The 21,220-nt window shown below is 40.0% G+C and overlaps 1 protein-coding gene across 50 annotated transcripts in view; it reads left to right on the top strand.

Annotated features, from left to right (window-relative positions):
• The window catches only part of Nrcam (neuronal cell adhesion molecule), a 295,788-nt gene that overhangs the window by 41,741 nt on the left and 232,827 nt on the right, over positions 1-21,220 (top strand). For all 50 annotated transcript variants that reach the window (XR_001838198.3, XM_063262283.1, XM_063262272.1 and 47 more), the window contains exon 2: positions 19,134-19,277. The gene's annotated coding sequence lies outside the window, so the exon portion shown is untranslated. The remainder of the gene's footprint in view (positions 1-19,133; positions 19,278-21,220) is intronic.

Here is a 21,220-nt window from a genome sequence, read left to right on the forward strand (position 1 = left end):
CACATGCACACGCATACACACACACACACACACACACACACACACACACACACACACACACACATTACATGACAAAATGGTTAAAAGTCTTTCTTTCTAGCTGGTGTATGGTGAAGCTGTGTTCTGGGCAGCTTAGAAGGTAGAGCCACCATTTGTCTCATCTCTCTCTTTTTTTTTTTTTTTTTTGGTTCTTTTTTTCGGAGCTGGGGACCGAACCCCGGGCCTTGCGCTTCCTAGGTAAGCGCTCTACCACTGAGCTAAATCCCCAGCCCCTTGTCTCATCTCTTAAGCCATTCACCAAGGGCCTCAGCAGTCACCAGGCTCCCTGGAGACACTCATCTGCATGTATCTCTATGAGTGCGTTTGTCTTTCTTCTCAAGATATGCTTTGATATTGTGTGCCTCATAGAAGTACAGAGATTGTTCGTCTGGAGAGAGAATCTCTGCTTCAGAACTATGTCAGCATGGTCTGTGCTCTGGCGTTGAACTGGAGGAAAGGCTGAAGGGTATTTTTGTGGCAGCCATAACTCTTAAGGAATTAGGTGGTCTCAGTCCCAGACACTTAGAGGCATATATCAAATGTAGTGTCACAGGTGTATTTCTGGCAAGCTCTAAGAACAGAGTGGCTTCTGAAGGACAGAGATTTCACTCCTCAGGTGAAATAATGACTGTGGGTCCCTAAAGACACCTTTAATGCTGAAAGCTGGGAGTCTGTGCTTTGGAATTGGACAGTATTGCCAATTTGTTGGAAAGTCACTGCAGCTTAAAGGTCACCACAGCATCAACAAGATGCCAGCGAGTCTTGTCACCTGTTGCTGTTGTAATGGCTAGGCACATCAGCATCCTTTCTGACTTGAGGAAGAAGGAAGGGACACCTGTGTAATGCCTGGAGGTCTGGGGATTGAATTCTGACCCAGTCAAAATATTCTCTAGGTGATTAAGATATGAGATCTCATTTGAATGCTAGAATGCTTATCTCAGTTACTGGAAGATTCTTTTTGCCACTGGAATTATAGAGCTATTATTGTTTGTTGTTAGCTCATGAAATTCTCAGAAGCATCAGTATTAGTGATGAAATTTCAGGATCCAAATGTTAGCTACAAACAAAACAGATCGATCACAATAAATTTATTCAATTACTGCTTAAGAAAAAAAATAGGAAGTTTCGGAATAAATGGTCAATAACAAGAGCAACATCTCAAAAGTGATTCCTGTGTTCGCAAATTTCTCTGCGGGAAATAAAGGTGTGTTTATCATGTTTTCAGTTAACTTCAAGGGGGCATGAACAGCATGGAGCTACTGGGGATGGGGTCATAAAGTGCAGCTTCTTGCTGTGGTTCCTATAGGTGAAGCCAGAAAACACCTGAGAAGCTCTGCTAACTGTGAATGGTAATGGTGACTGATGTGTGAACTATTCTGTAGACACCGAGATTTCATGAAATTTTCTTTCCTTTTTATTGCCTTGTTGAAAGGAGTTCTGTGCCTTCAAGGACATGGACAAGGAAATTCACATCTTGGAAGCTTAGTATAAAAATCCAACATGTTCCTTATGGGTGTTAATGTGCCTGCTTAAGGAAGAATTTTGTTATTATTTCTTCCTCAAAGTAGTATGTAATTAGACATAAAATGAAAGAAAAAGGGAAGTCCCCCCAAACTCTGCCTTCTGTCAGCAGATGTGGCTTGTTGCCATAGAAACTTCTCTCTCATCTCAGAAATGATGACAGAGCAGAGTTCCAGTAAAGCAGGTTCTTTGCCATGCCTAGGACTTATTGTTTGCTTCCTTCCCATATGGCAATTCTGTCCAGCATTGTCAACCATGTCGACAGTATGAGAATGTCTCAAAACATCTGTTAAGTACTGATTAAAACAGGCATCATGAATGAAATGCGTTGGTTTTCTTCTGTAATCTTACCAAGCAAGGATGGAGTTCAAACTCCCTTTAGTGATATTCTTGCTGAATAGAGGTGAATTACTTTGGTCCTGATGACAGCAAGAGATGGGCAGCTGGCTCCATTGTGTTACAGAAGAGTCATTTTTCTGGGGTGTAGAAAACAAAATTGTTTCTGAAAAGTTTGTGGCATCTCTCAGAAGAAAATAAATCTTGGTGCAGAGAGATGTAGCTGGAGAGAGCCTCTGTTAAAAAAAAATCTAGGTAAATAAAAAGAAACCACACAGGAGGAACTGCAGCCAAGCCACGGAGTTCTGTAACCTTTTATGGGAACAAATTAGGATGTAGGGCAAGCACGTTAACTAAGAAGCATTTATCAGAGCTTTTTTCTGCCTTGCCCATTGTTCAGCACAGCAGGCCAGACCTGGTGGTTCTGTGTTGGATGTTTTATGGAGTCACTTAGTGATGTTTCTGCTCCCCACCTTCTAGTTTGCAACAATAAGATATAGCACAGAAAAAAAATGAGATCAATGGAAAATTCAAGTTCTTAAGGCTGTGTGATAAGCACTTTACCCAATGAGTCATCTTCCTAGTCCCTCCCATTAGGTCTTAAGTTGTGTTTCTAAGCTGTTGTTCCGAAACCTATGAGTAGCCATAGAATCCAGATTCTATACTCCACAGACGGTATATCTCTAGGATGTAGAAATGTTTCAAGGAGCCAGTTCTCATAACAGCCATGTTGGACTAGGTGTGGAGCTTCAACTGCTCTTACTATGGTGAGCATGCAGCTGGAGTCGTGTGGTAGAGGCAGCTGGAAGTGTTGAGAGCCGCTCTGTCAGTGGTGAAGTGACTTGACACTAAGTAAGCAATTATGGAAACTGTGTGTGGAAGCACAGACAAGCTGAAGAAGGCACAAAGACTGGGGCCAATGCAGCGCCACAAGAAATGTATATGAGCTGGCTAATGTGGTGTCATAAATGTTTGGGCTGAGGCTTGGGGCTCTGTGATGTATCTTGGTGCCTAGCTGTAGGTCCAATTCTCAGCACCGCAAAAGTAAGTAAGAAACCCAAGGTGGTCTAAGTGTTTAATAAGTTCTTAATGACTTCCAGTTCATAGCCTGTCCTATGTGTTTCTATATTACTGGTACCAATGAGAGATACCAAGGGTGTTTTAAAACTCAATTCTGACTGAATTCACAGCATTGTGGGATAAGAGAACAGGAAGAATAAAAATGAGTGAGTCCAAGGCATTCTGGAGATGGAGACTTTAAGCTTTGGTTTGAAGGCTGCAATGTTTAAGATTTGTAAGGAGCAAGCAGTTGTCTATAATGCTTTCATGGGATATTGTATCTGTTGAAGAAAAGTTTACCTCAGGGAAAGTATAACTGTAATACAGCAGAATGAGCTTTAAAAAGGGATCAAGGTCTAGTCCCTACTTAAACCAATTAAGTCATTGGGAATGGGACTCAAGCCCCAGGGAGTTTCAGGGATAGCCAGGACTGCCAACCCCTGCACACTCTCCCAGAAGCCTATTAAATCTTAAAAGAGTGCTTCCTGTTTCAACTTCTCTTCCTCAAGAAAATTATCCCCAGGTCTCCACAGGTCGCTCACATGGTTGAAAGTTCTGAAAGATGAGTATCGATTTGTACTGACATCATTATAACAGCATGTATCTATTAAGAAATACAGTCAGAGTAACCGAATTGTATTCCAGGGGGTGGGGGGGGGATACAAAACTTCTTAAAGGTCTATTTTTTTCCTTGTAACTTTCTGTCTGTATTTGAATATTTATTAATTAGGACCTTCAGGTCTATGCAGATAGCTTATGAGCATGTTGATTTGAGAACATTCTAAGTCAGGACTGTGGGGCTCAGAGATTCTTTGGAGTCCATTATGTTGCTGTGTTGTCTGTTTCTTATGATTTTGTAATGATTTTTTTTTAAAATAGAGACTGTGGATAGGAATACCTCAAAAAGGAAACACATACCTGGGTTGACTTAAAGGGACATCAATTGTTCAAATACAGCCTTTCAAAAACTGTTATAAACTGCAGGATATAATTTTTGCCTAAAGTTTAAGCAACAGACATAGACATTATGACATGAATAGTACTGGAATATAGGTTTCTTTTACGTAGAGACATTATTTTATCTGGTAACTTAAGCAAACATGGGCTGGTGCTCACAAGTCCCCTAGGGTTTGGGGGTTTTATTTTGCCTGAGAAATTTTGTAAAAGTTGAATTTCTCACTATCAAAATCACAGGTCACTTGTAAAGTGTTTTTCACACTAGTAAAGCAAAGTGCACGAGTGAGACTGTGTAAGCTTTTATGTTTCCTGCTCTTCCCAAACAACGTCCCAGCACCACACAGAGCTCTTAATCTGGGTACTGGGATGAGAACGGGCCAGACCATCCACAGACAGACCTGGTGCTTGGCAACTGGCAAAACCAAAGAAATGGTGCCAACAGTGAATCTAGAGCACGAATCTAAAGAAATTGAAGAGAAACCAATGGGAGTAGGTAGCTATTTGTGCAGATGGGGAGGTCTGGAGCAGTCAAGAGGCCTGCGTACACATCACAAGCTTCGGTAGAGAACTGTACAATGTAGGTGGCCTTAATTCTTTCTCATCTCAATTTCAGCTCCACTCAGGTGTGCAGCAGCTCTGCCTTATTTTGGCTGAGGCAGTGGTGGTGGTGGTGGTGGGAAGTCAGGAAACCATGCCTTTCGCAGGTGGCATTTCTCTTAATTCTCTTCACACATCAACCCTAACTCAGTGAGCCTCAGTGAGAAGATCTTGTTTTGTGTGTGGTCCATGGCTCCAAAACAGCATCTTCCTTCTCGCTGTGTTTGACGTCTTGTCTCACTGCCAGCAGCAATTTGGATCAGGCTATGTCCCCTGTCCCCCAACTACAAAGTGCTACATCATGAAATTTCGATTTGCAGTTCCTTGAGGAGGTGAGGCAGCCAGGAGCTGAGGAGGACCATGCCAGTGGCAGTGACAACTCTGCTCCAGCTGCCTACGCACCCATTGCAGAACTCAGGAAGAGCAATTCTCCCCGAGGCCTGTTGGCTACTTTTCTTTTTTCTTGTAATCCCTTTGAGAGACTGTGTGGAAGGAAGCCCTGTGCTCCGTGATCTTCTTCCAGCTGGGTGAAGCTCCAAAACCGTACTCTGTGCCAATGCCAATTATAGCCAGGGTTTCTTATTAATAGCAGAGTAAAGACACGCAAGCTGATATTGAATATTAATTTTCTCTAATAAGAAGACCTGGCTGTTTTATTGTGGCTACGACGCTGGTTTCTATCTTCGGATGAAGACACTGGCACAGAACCTCACCTGTCAGGAGGCTGGGATGGTGCCCCTGGCAGGAAGCTTCCAATTTTCTGGGACAGTGTTTCCCACATTCTTGCTTAAAAGCCTAGGCCCAACTCAGAGACTTGGCCAACAGAGCAACAGCGCTTGGACTGAAATGGAGCTCTGTGAGAATCAGAGAGGAATCAGTGTGGTCATGGCAGGCCTACTTTTACAATTTCTATGTTTAGTTTTTCCTGTGCTTATCAGTATTTAAGCAATGACATATTTAATCTACTTTAAATCCCCGTCGGAGAGTTTCAGGGTCTTAAGAAGTGCCCGGTGTATTCATGATCTATGTACTGCCTCGCCATCTAACACTGCATCTAAGGGACTCCTACAACTTGGAATGATGAACTATTAGAAATTATCAACATCAATCCTCTAAGTTTCTTTGCTTAATAGCATTTTTAAAAGGATAATTGATGTTCTTAAACACAATAAAAAGTAACCCATTTAAAAATATTTCTTTGTCAGTTTTTTATCAGTTCCATCAATCTATCAGTTCAAATTTGGAAATCCTACATAGTAAATCAATGGGTCTCGGCTTTCCATTATAACCACCTGGAAGTCCACACAGGACCCATGGAATCAGAATTTCCCTGCGTCTTCAACACCTTTATTGAGGCATAATTAGTACACAACAAACTTTACACATTTAAATGGACAATTTGGCAGTTTTCAGCCTAATGTGGTCACCCATGCACTGTTACCACAGACACAATGAGCAGCCCACCCAGAAGCCTGCTGGGACATTGCTAAGTCCAAGCCACTGAGAAATTTCCCCAAGGGGTCTCAAGATCGCCAGCTGCTGACATGTACCACTTGAGTTGTTTGGGTGTAGGCAGACGTCTTGTTCAGTGACTGATACAGAACAAAGGGTGATGGCAGGGCTATTCTGTGAGCCATACTGACTATGCTGTATACTGGAACCAGGTCTGAAATTCTTTTAGTTCAATTGGCCACTAATCACAATGAAGGCAAAGAGCGTTGTAGTTGCATAGTTCTCCATATTATCAAGTGTATAACAATTTTACTGGCTGTTTTTTAGTCAGTACTGGTAAAATAGTGTATCTTTAGGAAATGCATTTAAAAATCAGCCAGTTGGAATCACATTAATGCTCAATATTAAGGCACTGATTAAGTGGATATGATTTCTTTATATTGTAGACTAGGCTTAATGAGTTGGGGGAGTTAATTGAATATTGCTAAGTGAAAAGGTTAAATCATGTGTTAAAGGATGTCACTTATTTTTTTTATTTTTTGATTGTTGAGACAGGGTTTTTCTGTGTAGCCCAGGCTAGCCATGAACTCAAGGTCCTTATACCGCTGGATCTGAGGTGCAGGATACTATTAGCATATACCGCTACCCCTAGTGAGGAGAATGGATACTCATTCAGTTGTGGCAGAGAAAAAAAGATCTAAAGCACATTCAAAATCTAGTTTAAAAAAATTAAAAAAATTCGGGCATCCATAAATACATATTCACATAAGCAAAATAAAAGACTTGGGAAGCACACTGAAACATTAAAAAAATTACTATGTGCAGTAGCAGGACTGTTTTGTTTTTGAAGTCCTGGAGTTTTCATATTTCATGACATGATGATGCTTTTTAAATTACAGGTGAAAGGTTTTCAAAATCAGTTGCAGAAGTCTCCCCATGTAAAAATGAAACCCCACCTAAATCAATGCAGTCAAAACAAGAAGGGTATGCAAAGCTTTAGCATTCCGGTTCAGAAGCCCTGTGCATTACCCAGTACTCATTGCTTCTTGGGCATTTGCATAAATGACTGGAGCTAAGCAAAACAAACAAATCCTGCTCAAATTGGAGCTAGATCACTTGCTTTAATTTTTTTAAAGAGTCATCAAAGCAAATTTGTTTTGTTTATTCTAATAGACTCAAGTTCAAGGTTGCAAGGCCTTTTCTACTATTGTTAAAGTGTGCTGGCATTTCGTTTCATTTTGACTGACTCCAGCTGTTTCTCAGAAAGAAGATTGGGCAGTATGCAAATCATCTGTCGTCTATACATGGGCCCATCACAGAAAGCTTCACTTAGAAAAGCGTTCTCTCCAACGTGGGAGAAGACTCACAAAGAGCCCATACAGAATGTAGCATGTTGAAGCGGTTCCTGTGTTTGTGGTGTGTGTGGCAGTATGGTGAGGAGTCCCTCATTCTCTGTCCGGTTCCTTTTTCCCAGCCTTCTACACTGGGTCCTATCCCTGTTTGCCAACTTGGACTTTATTTCTTGCTGCCTTTCCTTGTTGCCTCTGTCTCCTTAGCCTACAAATGTGCTCACGTCTCCTGTGGCCTAAAATCACTTTTCATCTCTGCTGCTCCCTGGAGTTTCCATTCTGTTTCACCTCTTTCTTCCATTGCCAACATCTCCGTGAAGTTGTCAGTGTTTGCTGCCTGATTCTGGCGAGGAGCACTCTCTCTGCACCCTCCACTACCCAAGCACTGTGTCTGCCTTCCATGGTGGCTCTGGCAGGCATACTCTTGCTTCACTTTCCAGTTTTAGGGCAGGGCTTTCCTGTGACTGACATATTCTTCCCTTTCCCTTTCAATTCCTAGGACTTAAATTTGTGATAACCAAGGACGTTTCTTAATTCAAGAACATGGAAAGGAGGGGTTGGGGATTTAGCTCAGTGGTAGAGCGCTTGCCTAGAAAGTGCAAGGCCCTGGGTTTGGTCCCCAGCTCCGGAAAAAAAAAAAAAAGAACATGGAAAGGATTAAGCCCTATCTGATGATGAAGAACTAAAAGCCCAGCTTCTAGGGAAGGTAGGACAGGAAGATTAAAAAAGTTCGACCTGGACTAGAAAGTGAGTTTCAAGGCTAGCTTTGGCAAGTTCAGATGTACCACATCTCAGGAACAACAACAACAACAACAACAACAACAACAACAACAACAACAACAACAACAAAATAAAGAGAAGGATGCAGAAATAACTCAAGGGTAGAATGTTTTCCCACTGCTCCATACTGAGAGATAGATTTATAGATGTTCCTGACTTTCTGCTGAAACACATTTCTGTCTAGTATCCTGTGTTTCGGGCATATAACTCACATCTAAAGCTAATAGCTTTGGGGATGGTAAGATAGCTCAGCTGGCAAAGTGCTCTCTTTGTAAGCATGAAGAGCTGACTCTCATTGCAAACATGAAGAGCCAAATTTGAGTTCCAGAAACCACATTTAAAAAGCCAGGCATTCTTGTCGTCTAGCACCCAAAATAAGACCTACAGACATAACTCCAGTTTATGTGTTAAATAGGATAGGAGTTTTGTAAGGCTCAACTTATAGATGAATCAGGAAGAGGATGGTTACTGAAAGAGGAAGAATCGGTCTTCAGTAGTCCTCTTCTAGGTCAGCCAATCTGAATTGGTCAGTCCTAAACACGTGGGCGATGAGTAGGGAAGTGTGTGTAAAGTATTTACATATGTGTAACAATTTTAGGAAAGAGGAGGAAGAATATGGGAGGTGTTGAGTATAAGGAGAAGGAAAAGTGAAAATGATGTAAATAGGGAATCCATGTATGAAATTCTCAAAAACTATAAACCTTAAATCCTGAAGGGTTAAAAAAAAACCTGAGAATGATGGTGTATACTTGTAACCCAATATCAGGGGAGCAGAGGCAGAAGGACCCTTCGGATTTTCATCTTCAGACAGCTAGTGAGTGTGTGTAATGCAAACTGGTACTTCACGAGCCTCCCAGGCATCCCCTCCCAAACCACAAGCCATGGACCTAACTCCATGCATGTCACGGGCTATACTTTGTGCTTCACCCAGCCAATGAGGTCCGCCCAATGATTTTAAAATAACCAAAAGTATACACGGCCAGCTTTAAAGCAGCAGATGGTACTTCTGCTGCAAGCATTTTGTGCTGCCAAGTCACCCACACGTCCCTCGCCACAGCCGAGAGGGGAAGGGAAGAACTATATTTCCTTCTTTTCTTGGAATTACCATCATTTCTCATCTCCAATGCCAATGTCTACTCCCAGGATTAACAAGAGAAGAAAAGTCTCACTGTTCTGGAAATGCCAGAGAACGTTCCAAAAGGCGCTTAGGCTTTTTCCTAGCAACAGATCCAACAGCTTCTTCCACAATCTTCCGGGTGGCAGAGCCCTTGTGGGTCTCTCACTCTCTGCCACTTAACTAGCCATGCAACCTTAGCTCATGTGTTCAGGTTCTGTGCCTCAGTGTTCTCTTCTGGCAAATGGGACAATGACGATGCCTGTGTCAAAGTGGTAGGAGGGTCAAATACATACATTGGAATCCAGTAGCAAAGAGTGGAGTAAACACCCATGTGCTTCTTTTATTTGCACAGGGAAATAGACGTTGGGTCAGTGGAAGAGATGTGGACTAAGAATAAGCACCAGGCATCTTTGGTCCTGACTTTGTCACTGTCTGAATCACCAAGAAACTAGGGAAATTTAAAAAAATGCCATTTCTCTCTCTCTCTTCTCTCTCTCTCTCTCTCTCTCTCTCTCTCTCTCTCTCTCTCTCTCTCTCTCTATGTACATCTTCCAGATGAGCTGGGAGCACTCTTATCTACAACAGGTGTTATTATTGTTTGTTTTAGTTATTATTTTTATTCTTTTTATTGAAAATAGATTCTTTTCTTTTATACAATATATCCTGATTACAGTTTCCCCTCCTTCTATACCTCTCAGTTCCTTCTCACCTCCCTTCCTCAATCTACTCCCTTTCTGTCTCTCATTAGAAAAGGACAGGTTCCATTGTAGTTCCATTCATTTGCCTACAAATTTCGTGGTGTCATTTTAACAATTGAGTATTACTCTACTGTGTAAATATACCACATTTTCTTCATCCGTTCTCTGGTTAAGGGACATCTAGATTGTTTCCAGTTTCTGGCTACTGTGAATAAAGCACCAACAAACATGATTGAACAGGTGTTCTTCTGGTAGGATGAAGCATCCTTTGGGTATTTGCTCAAGAATGGTACAGCTGGGTCTTGAGGTAGATCAATTTTCAACACTGAGGAGCTGCCATATTGATTTCCCTAGTGGCTATACAAGTTTGCATTTGCACCACCAATGGAGGAGTATTCCCATTATTGTACATTTCCACTAACATGAGCTTGTGTTATTGATCTATGCCATTCTGAGAAGTATAAGGTGAAATCTCCAAGTAGCTTTGATTTGCATTTCCTTGATGACTAAAGATGTTGAACATTTCTTAAGTATTTCTCAACCATTTGAGTTTCCTCTATTGTGAATTCTCTGTTTATAACTGTAGCACTTTAAAATTGAATTATTTTTAATTTTTTTAGTTCTTTATATATTTTGAATATTAGTCCTCTATTGTATGTCAAGTTGGTGTTTTTTTTCCTAATTCTATAGTCTGCTGATTGTCTGAATAACACTGTCCTTTGTCAAGCAGAAGCTTTTTGTTTTATGAGATCCCCTTTATTCTCTGTGCCTGAACTATTGATGTTCTATTCAGGAAGTCTTCTCCTATGGCAATGAGTTCAAGGCTAGTCCCCATTTAGGAATAGGGGTTCAGAGTATCTGGTTTTGTTATGAGATCTTTGATCCATTTTCATTTGACTTTTGTGCAGGGTGATAAATATGTATCTATTTTTATTCTTCTTCATGCAGACATTCAGTTTGACCAATACCATCTGTTGAAGATGTTGCCCCTTCTCCAGTGTGTATTTCTCACTGCTTTATTAAAAAAAGCATGTGTTCATACATGTGCAGGTTTATGCCTAAGTCTTCAATTCAATTCCATTGATCAGCATACCTTTGTTTGCTTGTTTGTTTGTTTGTATGTTTACTGGTATCGTCTTCAATTTAGTTCTTCAAACATGTGAAGTTTTTATTATACAAGTCTTTCCCTTGTTTGGTTAGAGTTACCCTAAGGTATTTTATATTATTTCAGGCTATTGCAAAAGTGTTGTTTCCCTCATTTCTTTCTTAGTCTGTTTGTCATTTGTATATATAAAGGTTTCTGTTTTTGTTGTTGCTGTTGTTGTTTTCTTGGTTTTGTTTTGTTTGTAGTTAATTTTGTATCCAACTATAGTACTGAAAATATTTATCACCTGCAGGAGTTCCCTGGTAAAATTTCAGGTCACTACCATATTTGTAAATAGTTGTACTTTGACTTCTTCCTTTCCAAATTGTATTCTTTTGATCTTCTTCAGTAGTCATATTGCTCTTGCTAGAACTCACCATACTGTATTGAATAGATATTGAAAGAGCAGACAACTTTGTCTTGTCCCTAATTTTAATGCAATTGCACTAAAATAGTGTATATTTAGTGTATATTTAGGTATGTCCTTTGTTTTTAATTTTTCCAGGACACTTATCACAAAAGGGTGTTGGCTTTCCTTTCCTGACTCCAATGAGAAGATCATGTGGTACTTTTTGCCTTGAGTAGGTTTATATGGTAGAATATATTTATTGATTTTTGTATATTGAATCATATCTGCATCTCTGGAATGAAGCCTACTTGATCACAGTGGATGATCTTTCTGATGTGTTCTTAGATTTGGTTTGCAAGTATTTTACTGAATATTTTTGCATCTGTGTCCATATGAGAAATTTGTCTGTAATTCTTCTTTGTGGGTTCTTATGTGATTTTAGCATCAATGTTACTCTGGATTTATAAAATAAATTGGGCAATGGTCCATCTGTTTCTATTTTATGGAATAACTTGAAGAATATTGGTATTAATTCTTCTTTGAAAGTCTAGTAGAATTCTGAGCTAAAACTTTCTAGGCTTTTTTTTTCTTGGTTAGGAGACTTTAAATGAGTACTTCTATTTCACTAGTGTTTATAAGATTAAATTGGCTAGCTAATCTTGCTTTAATTTTAGTAAGTGGTACCTCTCGAAAAAATTATTGGTTTCTTTTACATTTTTTAATTTGGTGGAGTAAATCTTTTCAAACTATGTCCTATGATTCTTTGTATCTTCCTGGTATTTGTTATTGTGTCTTCCTTTTCATTTCTGATTTTTTAAATTTGAAAATTTTCTCTCTACCTTTCAGTTAGTTTGGATAAGGGTTTGTCTATCTTGTTGATTTTCTCAAAGAACTTCCCCTTTTTCATTGATTCTTTGTATTCTCTGTTTCTATTTTATTGATATTTTAGGCTGAGTTTGATTATTTCTTTATCCTCCTGAGTGTGATTACTTCTTGTTCTGCAGCTTTCAGATATGCTATTAAATCACTCATATGCAGTCTCTCCAGTTTTGCTTTATTTTGTTTTGTTTTGGATACAATCACTTAGTGCTAGGAACTTGCTTCTTAGATATCATTTTTAATCATGTCCAAAAGTCTGAGTATGCTGTGTATTCATTTTGATTTAATTCTGGAAAATCTTTAATTTCGTTCTTATTTTTAAATAGACTCATTTTGTTTTGAGAGTTGTTTAGTTTCAGTGAATTTTGTAAGCTCTATGTTTTTTGTTTGTTTTTTTTTGTTTTGTTTTCAGTGTTCATATCCAGCTTTAATCCATGGTGGTTTGACAGGAAAGCAGGGAGTTATTTTGATTTTCTTACATGTGTTGAGACTTGCTCTATGTTCACGTATATGGTCAATTCTGGAGGAAGTTCCAGGAGGTGGAGAGAAGAAAGTTTTTGTTTGTTTGTTTTTTATATTTGGGTGAAATGTTCTGTAACTATCTGTTCAGTTCATCCGGTTTATAACATCGTTTGGTTCCAATATTTTTCTGTCTAGTTTTTGTCTGGATGACCTGTCCATTGGTGAGAGTGGGGTATTTAAGTCACGTATTATATCAGCGTGTAAGGGGAAATATCTGACTTAAGCTATAGTAGTGTTTCTTTTAACAACTTGGCTTATGTTTGGTCATAGATGTTAAGGATTGAGATGAGATTTTGTAAATGTTTCCTTTGATGAATATGTAGTGTTATTCCCTATCTCTTGATTAGCTTTAGTTTGAATTATATTGTTAGATATGAAAATGGCTATACTACTTGCTTCTTAGATCCATTTGCCTGGAATATCTTATGTTAAACTCTTATGCTGAGGTAATGCTAATCCCCACAGAGAAGTGTATTTCTTAGATGCAGGAGAATAAGGGATCATATTTCCATATCCATTCTGTTAGTCTGTCTTCTTATTGGAGAATTGAGACCATTGATACTGAAAGATACTAATGGTCAATGATTCTTGATTTCTGTTAGTTTGTTGTTGTTCTTGGTGGCGGTGGTGGTGGTAGAGTATATACTTCCCTTAGTTTGGTTTTGCTGGTGTGAGACTATCCTCTGTGTTTCTGTGGGTGTACTTAATTTCCTTAAGTTGAAGTTTTCCTTCTAGCAATAGATGTTGTTTAAATTTTCCTTTACTATGGGATAGCTTATTTTCTCCATATATGGTAATTGAAAACTTTTGGGTATAGTAGTCTGGGCTGGCATCTGTAGTCTTTTAGGTCATCTGTCCCGACTCTTCTGGCATTTATAGTCTCCCCTGGGAAGTCAAGTGTAATTCTAATATGTTGTTCTTTGTTCTGTTTATTTAGTGTTTTGGTTTTTACGTGCTAAGGGAATTTTTCTTTCTCATCCATTATATTTGGTGTGCTGTATGCTTTTTGTACCTTTATAGACATTTCCTTCTTTAGGTTAGGAAAGCTTTTTTCTATGATTTTGGTGAAAAATATTTTCTGGGCTTTTGATCTGGGAATTTTCTCCTTCATTTATTCCTGCTATTCTTATGTTTGGACTTTTCATAGCCTTGCAAATTTCTTGGAGGCTTTGTGTTAGGAGTTTTTTAGATTTAACATTTTCTTTGATTGATGTACCTATTTCTTCTATTGTATCTTCAATGCCTGAGCTTTGCCTTCCACTGCTTATATTCTGTTAGTGAAGCTTGTCTCAGTATTTCCTATTCACATTCATAAACTTTTTATTTCCAGAATTCTCTTAGTTTGCATTTTCTTTATTGTTTCTTTTAAATTTTCAGATCTTAAACTTTTTTTTTTCATTTGCTTCCAGTGTTTGTTTATACTTTATGCATTTCTTTAAATAATGTATTCATTTCCTCTTGAGTACCTCTCTCATCTTCCATGAAGGTCGTTTTAAGGTCTTTTCCTTGTGCTTTAGTTATTTTGGAGTATTCATGGACTGCTGTGGTAGGATAGCTGCCTTCTTCTGGAGACATATTGCCTTGGGATATTGATTGTGTTTTGACATTGGCATCTAGGTATCTTGGATTGGGATGATTATGTGTCTAGGTGCAGATTTATGAATTTGTCTTTGTTGGGTAGATGTTTTGTAACTTGGTTTTTGTTTGGTTTTTGTCCCCTTTCTTGATTATCGAAGAGTGTGATGCCTGTGTGTTGCCAGGTAGGGAATTTTCTTAGTATCTGATAGTTGTGGCCACTGGTGGTTACAGGTAAAACATGCTTCTGGGCATTGGGAGCCTACACTTAGGAATGGAAATGGAGGTTCACAGGAGGGAGGTGAGCAGGCTTAACCAGGGTCTACTTACGCACATCATCTCCTTGCAATGGACGGAGATGAGGCTTGAGGATTGGATCTAGATGAACAAAAAGGTGGCTCACAACCATTTGTAACTTCAGTTCTAGGGGAATTGATTGTCCTCCTCTGGCCACTTCAGGCATTAGGCACAGACGTGGTGATTCACAGCCACACAAGCATGCTGCTTCCCAAGCAGTAGAGATCTGTGAAATAGCTGGGAAAGCCTGTTGTAGTTAGAACAAATGGAAAGGGGAAATTGGAGTGGGGAAGTCTGTGGGATCCACAGGAGATGTGAGTAGAAGGGTAAGGAAAAATGCAGCAGGCATTCTCTCACAGAATAGGGATGAGACGGGGTTTGAGTCTGGAAGAGAGAAGGGAATAGTAGAGATCTTTAGTTAGCTTACCAGTTTCCCTAGCCTGCTCAGCTGGCCTGTTCATAGGGAATGCCTGTTGGGGTTGGAATCTGGGATACTGGGATGAGTTGGAGGAGAGAAGGTTGGAGAAGAAAACTGATGTGACCCTTTGGTGATAGATGGGGCCAGAGAAGAAAGGGGAACTGTGGCAAGTTCTCTGCTACAGACCTGGGGATGAGACTAGGGGAACTGGATCTGGAGGAGCAGAATAAAAACATGGATCTGCCTTCAGCCTACCCTACCAGCAGGAGAGGCTTTGGGAGAGCAAGGGGTACCAGCTGGGGTTGAGTGCTGTGGTGAAGCAGTGGGGAGAGGGGCATGCTTGTTTGTTTTTAACCAGTGGAGAAAGGCACTTGTTTGCAGTAAAGGATGAGAAAGACTGTAGAAAAAAGAAACGCAAAGTACAATCAAACACAAAGTGGTATTTGTTTCAGATTTTCACAGAAGCTGCTGGGTCTTGTTTCCAGTACAACCGTGTTCTATGGCTTGTGTGCAGTAAGACCTTGTCCTTATGAGTGTACAGGAAGAGTTGTAGTTGAATAATTCAACACCATTGGAAAAAGTAAGGTATGCCAGATTGCCCTTTGCCTGATCAACATTGATGAAATTCATGCACACTCTTACGTGCTTTTCTATGTGTGGATGTTTATGTAGGGGGGGTGGTGTACATGTGTTTGCAGGTAGATGTGCAGGTCAGAGGACAACCTCAGATGCCACCCCTTGGACGATAACCGTTACTGTTTGTTTTTATTTGTTTTCACAGAGATCAAGAACTCTCCAAATATGCCCCAAATATGGCCAGCAACCCCAAGTCATATCCCCATCTGAGGTCTATCCTTATCTCTTATATGCTTTTCTTATAGTCTGGCGCAGCAGGCCTTTCAAAGCACTGAGAACCAGCCTGGGGAGGACGGGAGGCTTCGAGTTAAACTGGGAAGAATGGACAGGGTTTCTCCGGGAACTGTCTAGCTAGACAGTGAACCTGGAGACAGAAAACTGAGAAAACCAGAACATAAGATGACCACGGGGGCTTTTTATTGTAATGAGAGATCCCACAAGGCTTACTGAGACCTAAATTAGACAACACAGTTGATATCTTAGGGAAACAATTTCACTTTAGCAGGGCTATTCCAGATGACTCAAAATGACAGATTTGTCTAATTTCCACAATTGCCTCAGGGAAGGCTGAAACTGACCTGGCTCTGTTTCGCCAATATGTTTCTCCAACACGGCTTCTTGGTCCAGTGCACAGGTGATTACTGTCGTAATGAAGTTCATGCCGACACCTTCCTCAGCTACAGCCTTATTTTCTCTACTGTTGCTCAGGTGTAATTCTTCTGGATTTTCCACTGTTTAGGCAGTTACATGTTGAAAGCTTTATCTATAAGTTTATGTAGCATTTTATATCAGTAGGATGATTTGTAGCATTGGTAATTATTCATCATTAGTAACAAGCAAGGCAGGAGAGTACATTTATCTTTGTTCATTATCCAGAAGGTATCTATTCCTTTTATGCCACTGTTGTGTGAAAGCCATTCTAGACCGTTTACTCCTCTCATGTGTGAATGCTGGGAGGGGGAAGGGCATAACACACATTTTCGTAAGACCAGAATTGGGGAGTCAAATGCTTTGGGCATAATAGATACAAAAATCTAAGAATTGATTCTAACAAAAAAACCTATGAAGCTATAAGAGAGATATTAATCCAGGGCACACTAAGGAAGAGGGACTCACTCCATGGTTTCTTCTTAAATTTGGAAGGTAAGAAGGAAATCGGGTTGAAGGAACCTCAGGCACCGTCTGCTTTCCAGTTCTCTTCTCTTTTCTGCTTCCCTCCATATAGGTTCCCCTATCCTCAGTATCCTTTCCAAACTCCAGAGGACTCCAGCTTGATTGACCAATCCTATTGTCACTTTTGTAGGACACAGACTTTTCTGTGAGGCTTTTTAATGGGTCATCCACCTACCTCAAATGTGAGCCCAGAAGCCCCATCATTGGCTGGCTCTGCTAAAGAAACAGCTCATTCCTTTTTTCTGGACAGTGGGATATGATTGGGATGCTCATATTCAAGCACGAATCTGAGTTTAGCCCTACTGAGGTACAGGTTTCAGGTGAGAAATTCAGCTCTATGTGGAGCTTCCTAAACAAGGGACGGACCATAGACAGAGAAATGGTTAGGCTCCATGACCTTGCAGCCTCCTGGCACTTGGCTTTTTATTTTATTTTTCCTACTATCCTTTTGTTTCTTTCCAGCACTGTCTAATGAAAATCACTCTTTTATGGTAATAATATAAAGAGCCCTAGAGATAATTGTGATACAATGGGATTAAAATATGCCCAGGATGTCAGAACAGTAACGCTTTTGCATTAGCTTCTTAACTAAATTCAATTTCATGTGTGAAATATTTATAAATTAGATTTTGTTATAGTCAATAGCAATGCCTTCAAGAAAGGGAATAATTTACATGGTATAAATGAGGTGTAATAGCAAACTGCAGCACAGGTCCCTCTCTCCGATGATGGAAGATAAATCTAAGAATGTCTATTGTCTGAAGCTGTTGCAGAGGACATACCAGAGACTCCAGTGCCACATTTAAATTCAGACATCAGATGGACTGAGTCTCGTAGGGCAGATTTTGGTGATGACTCTTCTGAAAATTGCCTGGAGTGAAACAGTCTCCAGTATTTAATACTCAGCCTTTCTTATCACTCCATAAAACATTAGCCCTCATACAAACAACAGAAATTGCTTATTTATACAGTCAAAATCCACAATTACTGGGGATGCTTCTGTTTCTGCTTTTCAGTGTAAGAATGAGTTGTCACTGAACAAATAGATGACAAGGTCAGAGGACAGTCTGAGTGCGGACCCTTGCCTTGCAGCTTATTTGAGACAGGGGCTTTTGTCTGTGGCTACATTTTCGAGGTTTGGGTTGAAAGTCTGTGAGGATTTTCTTACCTCCCCTTCCGATCTCACTGTAGGAGTTCTAGGATCGCAAACACAAACTAATATGTATAGCTTAATGTGGTTTTGGACATTTCAAACTCAGGGCCTCACCTGCAATGCTTTCCTACTGAGCTATCTTCCCAGCCTGCCCACATTATCAGTCCCCCCCTTTTTTTAAGTCCACCTAGAGTGCAGATAGGGTCAAGGAGTGTAGATGGGGTTGAGGAACACTTAGCAAGCTCAAGTTCATATTATTGGCGGTAAGAGGCTCGAACTTCCAGCTTCTGCTATTTTCCTTTTGAGCTGCCGTTCTAGTAACATCAGCTTTCTAAACAACCCTGTCTGTGATTCTTATTCTTTCTCATAGATGAGAGGTATTAGATAAATACGCTATCAAAGCATTCCTGCTTGGTGGATTCCATTTAACTAAGGTTTTACTCTGTTAAGTTCCACATTCTCTAATGTTTTTTTGTTTTGTTTTGTTTCTTAATTTTCTAACTACATTGTGCTCAGCAACCCCTTTATTCCTGGTTGCCATCCTTCCTCATCACCTCAAAGTCCACTCTGAAACGTAATTGCATGGCTGAACTCTCTGACACTGTCAACCTTGATCAAATGCTGTGTTCTTCATTGTTTGTTCTTTTCAGCCTGAATTAGATTCTTCTCAGAAAAAGTTGTTTGTGTGTTGAGATGTTTGTAACCCATGATGTATTATTACAATGAAGTAGCAGAGAGGAATAAGGGCCAACGCTTTTATTTCTTTTTCTTTTTCTTTTTCCTTTTTTTTTGATTCGTGCACATAGTTGTTTGAGAAGTATTTCAGATTTCTCTGCTGCATTGAAATGTAATTAGAATTAAGTTACCTTTTTTCATTACTCAGTCCCTTAAATTGTTTAAAGTTCTTAGAATTACTAATGCTTGTAAATGCAATAATGTTCGGTTGAAACTAATCACAGAATTTCATATGTATCGAGTTCCCTTGTTTATTTTAGGTAGATAATAAAAGGAAATCTCAGCTTAATAGAATGAACTGACCTCCAAGAATTTACATTCCTTTGTGTTATTTTTTTCCTTCTCAGGAGTTTTTGTGATACTCTCCAGTGAAACCCAGAACCCCTGTTTGCTGAAGGCTGCTTTCAGCTGTTGACATCACCCTGAGAAAAGGTGGACTTCTGAAATCAGGGTAGCATTAGGAGGTTCTGGACCCTGAGGATCTTCTGAAGGTGAGAGTGGGTGGCTTTGTGTTTGTTCTCCACAGTTAAATTAACTGGTGTGTCTACCACAATCCACTTCTTCAAAGAATGAATGGGGAACTGTTTCTTAGATTCTCTGTGTGTGATCATGAGATTTTCTTTAGGGAAAGAAGTTTTAGTGGCAAATGAATTGGAAATATTTTAAGTGAAACTTAAATCTGTGAAGATGCATTTGAGCATATGAGCACATTCTTAGGCACGTCTCAACAGCAACAAAAACCCACAGTATAACTGGGTGTGGTGACATACCCTTGTTCTAGCACTCAAGGCAGAGACAGTCAGAGTTCTGTGAGTTAAATGTCAGTGTGGTCAACATGGTTCTATGCCAGCCAGACCACACAGTGAGTTTGTATCTAAAAATCAAAAGACTTGGGCTGGAGAGATGTCTCAGAGGTTAAGAGCACTGGCTACTCTTCCAGAGGTCCTGAGTTCCATTCCCAGCAACCACATGGTGGCTCACAACCATCTGTAATGAGATCCGATGCCTTCTTCCGGTGTGGCAGTGATAGCATACTCATAAAAATAAAATAAAATAAATAAATACATAAATAAAATAAAAAATAAAAAAACTCTACCCCATCAAAATAAATCAAGCAATCAAAATGGAGTAGTAGTGCTCAATTTCTGAGAATTATTATGTAAAGAGAATTCAAGAAGGGGTTAGCAAGACTGGAAGAAGGGAAGACTAATTTTGGCATAGTCTAGGGAATGTTTTTGAGATATGGAATTTGAATAGAAGCAGTAAGGAACTGAACAAGAGAGTTGTTTAAAGAAGTGAGAATATGCTATAGTTGAAGAGTGGTTGTGTTTGGGAGAAGGAAAAAATCAGGACTTAAGAGTTTTGAGTCTCTGACGGGGATGACTAAGAACATGATGGAAACGTTCAGAGAATAAAAGGTGGAAGTAGAATACTTTTGAAGATACTAGGGCTTCAAGGTAGGTGGGGACATCTACCTTGGAATTGTTTGCCAGGTAGCTGGAAGGATAAAGTGGAGATCAAATTGGGTCTAGAAACATTGAAATTGTAGGCCATCTTAGACAGTGTTCTGTTGCTGTGACAAAAAAAAAAAAATCTGAGGAAACCAACTTATACTTTGGTGTCTCAAAGTTGCAGTCCATGGTCACCTGGCCATGTTGCTTTTGGGTCTGTGGTGAGGCAGAAGGTCATGATGGGAAGCCTATGATGGTAGAGTAAAGCTGCTTGTCTCAAGGTGACTGGAAAGCAGAGAGAGCATGGAAGTGGCTAAGACCCCAATATCATCTTCAAGGGCATGCCCTTGATGGCTTGACTTCTCCTTATTACACCTTGCCTCCTAAAGGCTCCACCAGCTCTCTCCAGGCCCACAGGCTAGCTCTAAGCTCTCGAGAGACACATACCGCCAAACCACTCTCTTCAGGGATCCAGCTTAGTAGTAGAGTGCCAGCCTTGCCTCTGTGGATCCCCAAGGTCACCGCTAATATCACAAAATATGAAAACTGAAAAGAAGTAAGAAGATCCCAAGCAGGCAGTAACTACATTTTTTAAAAAAATGTACCTTAATATTTGTGTTCAAAACTATTTGTTCATATATGGAAGACACAGCCCCAAATCTTACCGATTTCCATTTGAACATTGTTTGTTGTTTCATTTATACGTGTAGCTGTAGGTATTGTTTTCCTGGCATGATAAACTGAGCTGTTTTCTAGGACCTATATTGGTAGCCCTTTTAGTTTGAGAGAAATAACTTTTTTTTTCTTTTTTTCTCTATTAACTTGAGTATTTCTTATTTACATTTCAATTGTTATTACCTTTCCCAGTTTCCCGGCCAACATCCCCCTAACTCCTCCCCTCCCCTTCTAAATGGGTGTTCCCCTCCCCATCCTCCCCCCATTACCGCCCTCCCCACAACAATCACGTTCACTGGGGGTTCAGT

Source organism: Rattus norvegicus, chromosome 6 (assembly GCF_036323735.1).
Source record: "Rattus norvegicus strain BN/NHsdMcwi chromosome 6, GRCr8, whole genome shotgun sequence".
Taxonomy (NCBI): Eukaryota; Metazoa; Chordata; class Mammalia; order Rodentia; family Muridae; genus Rattus; species Rattus norvegicus.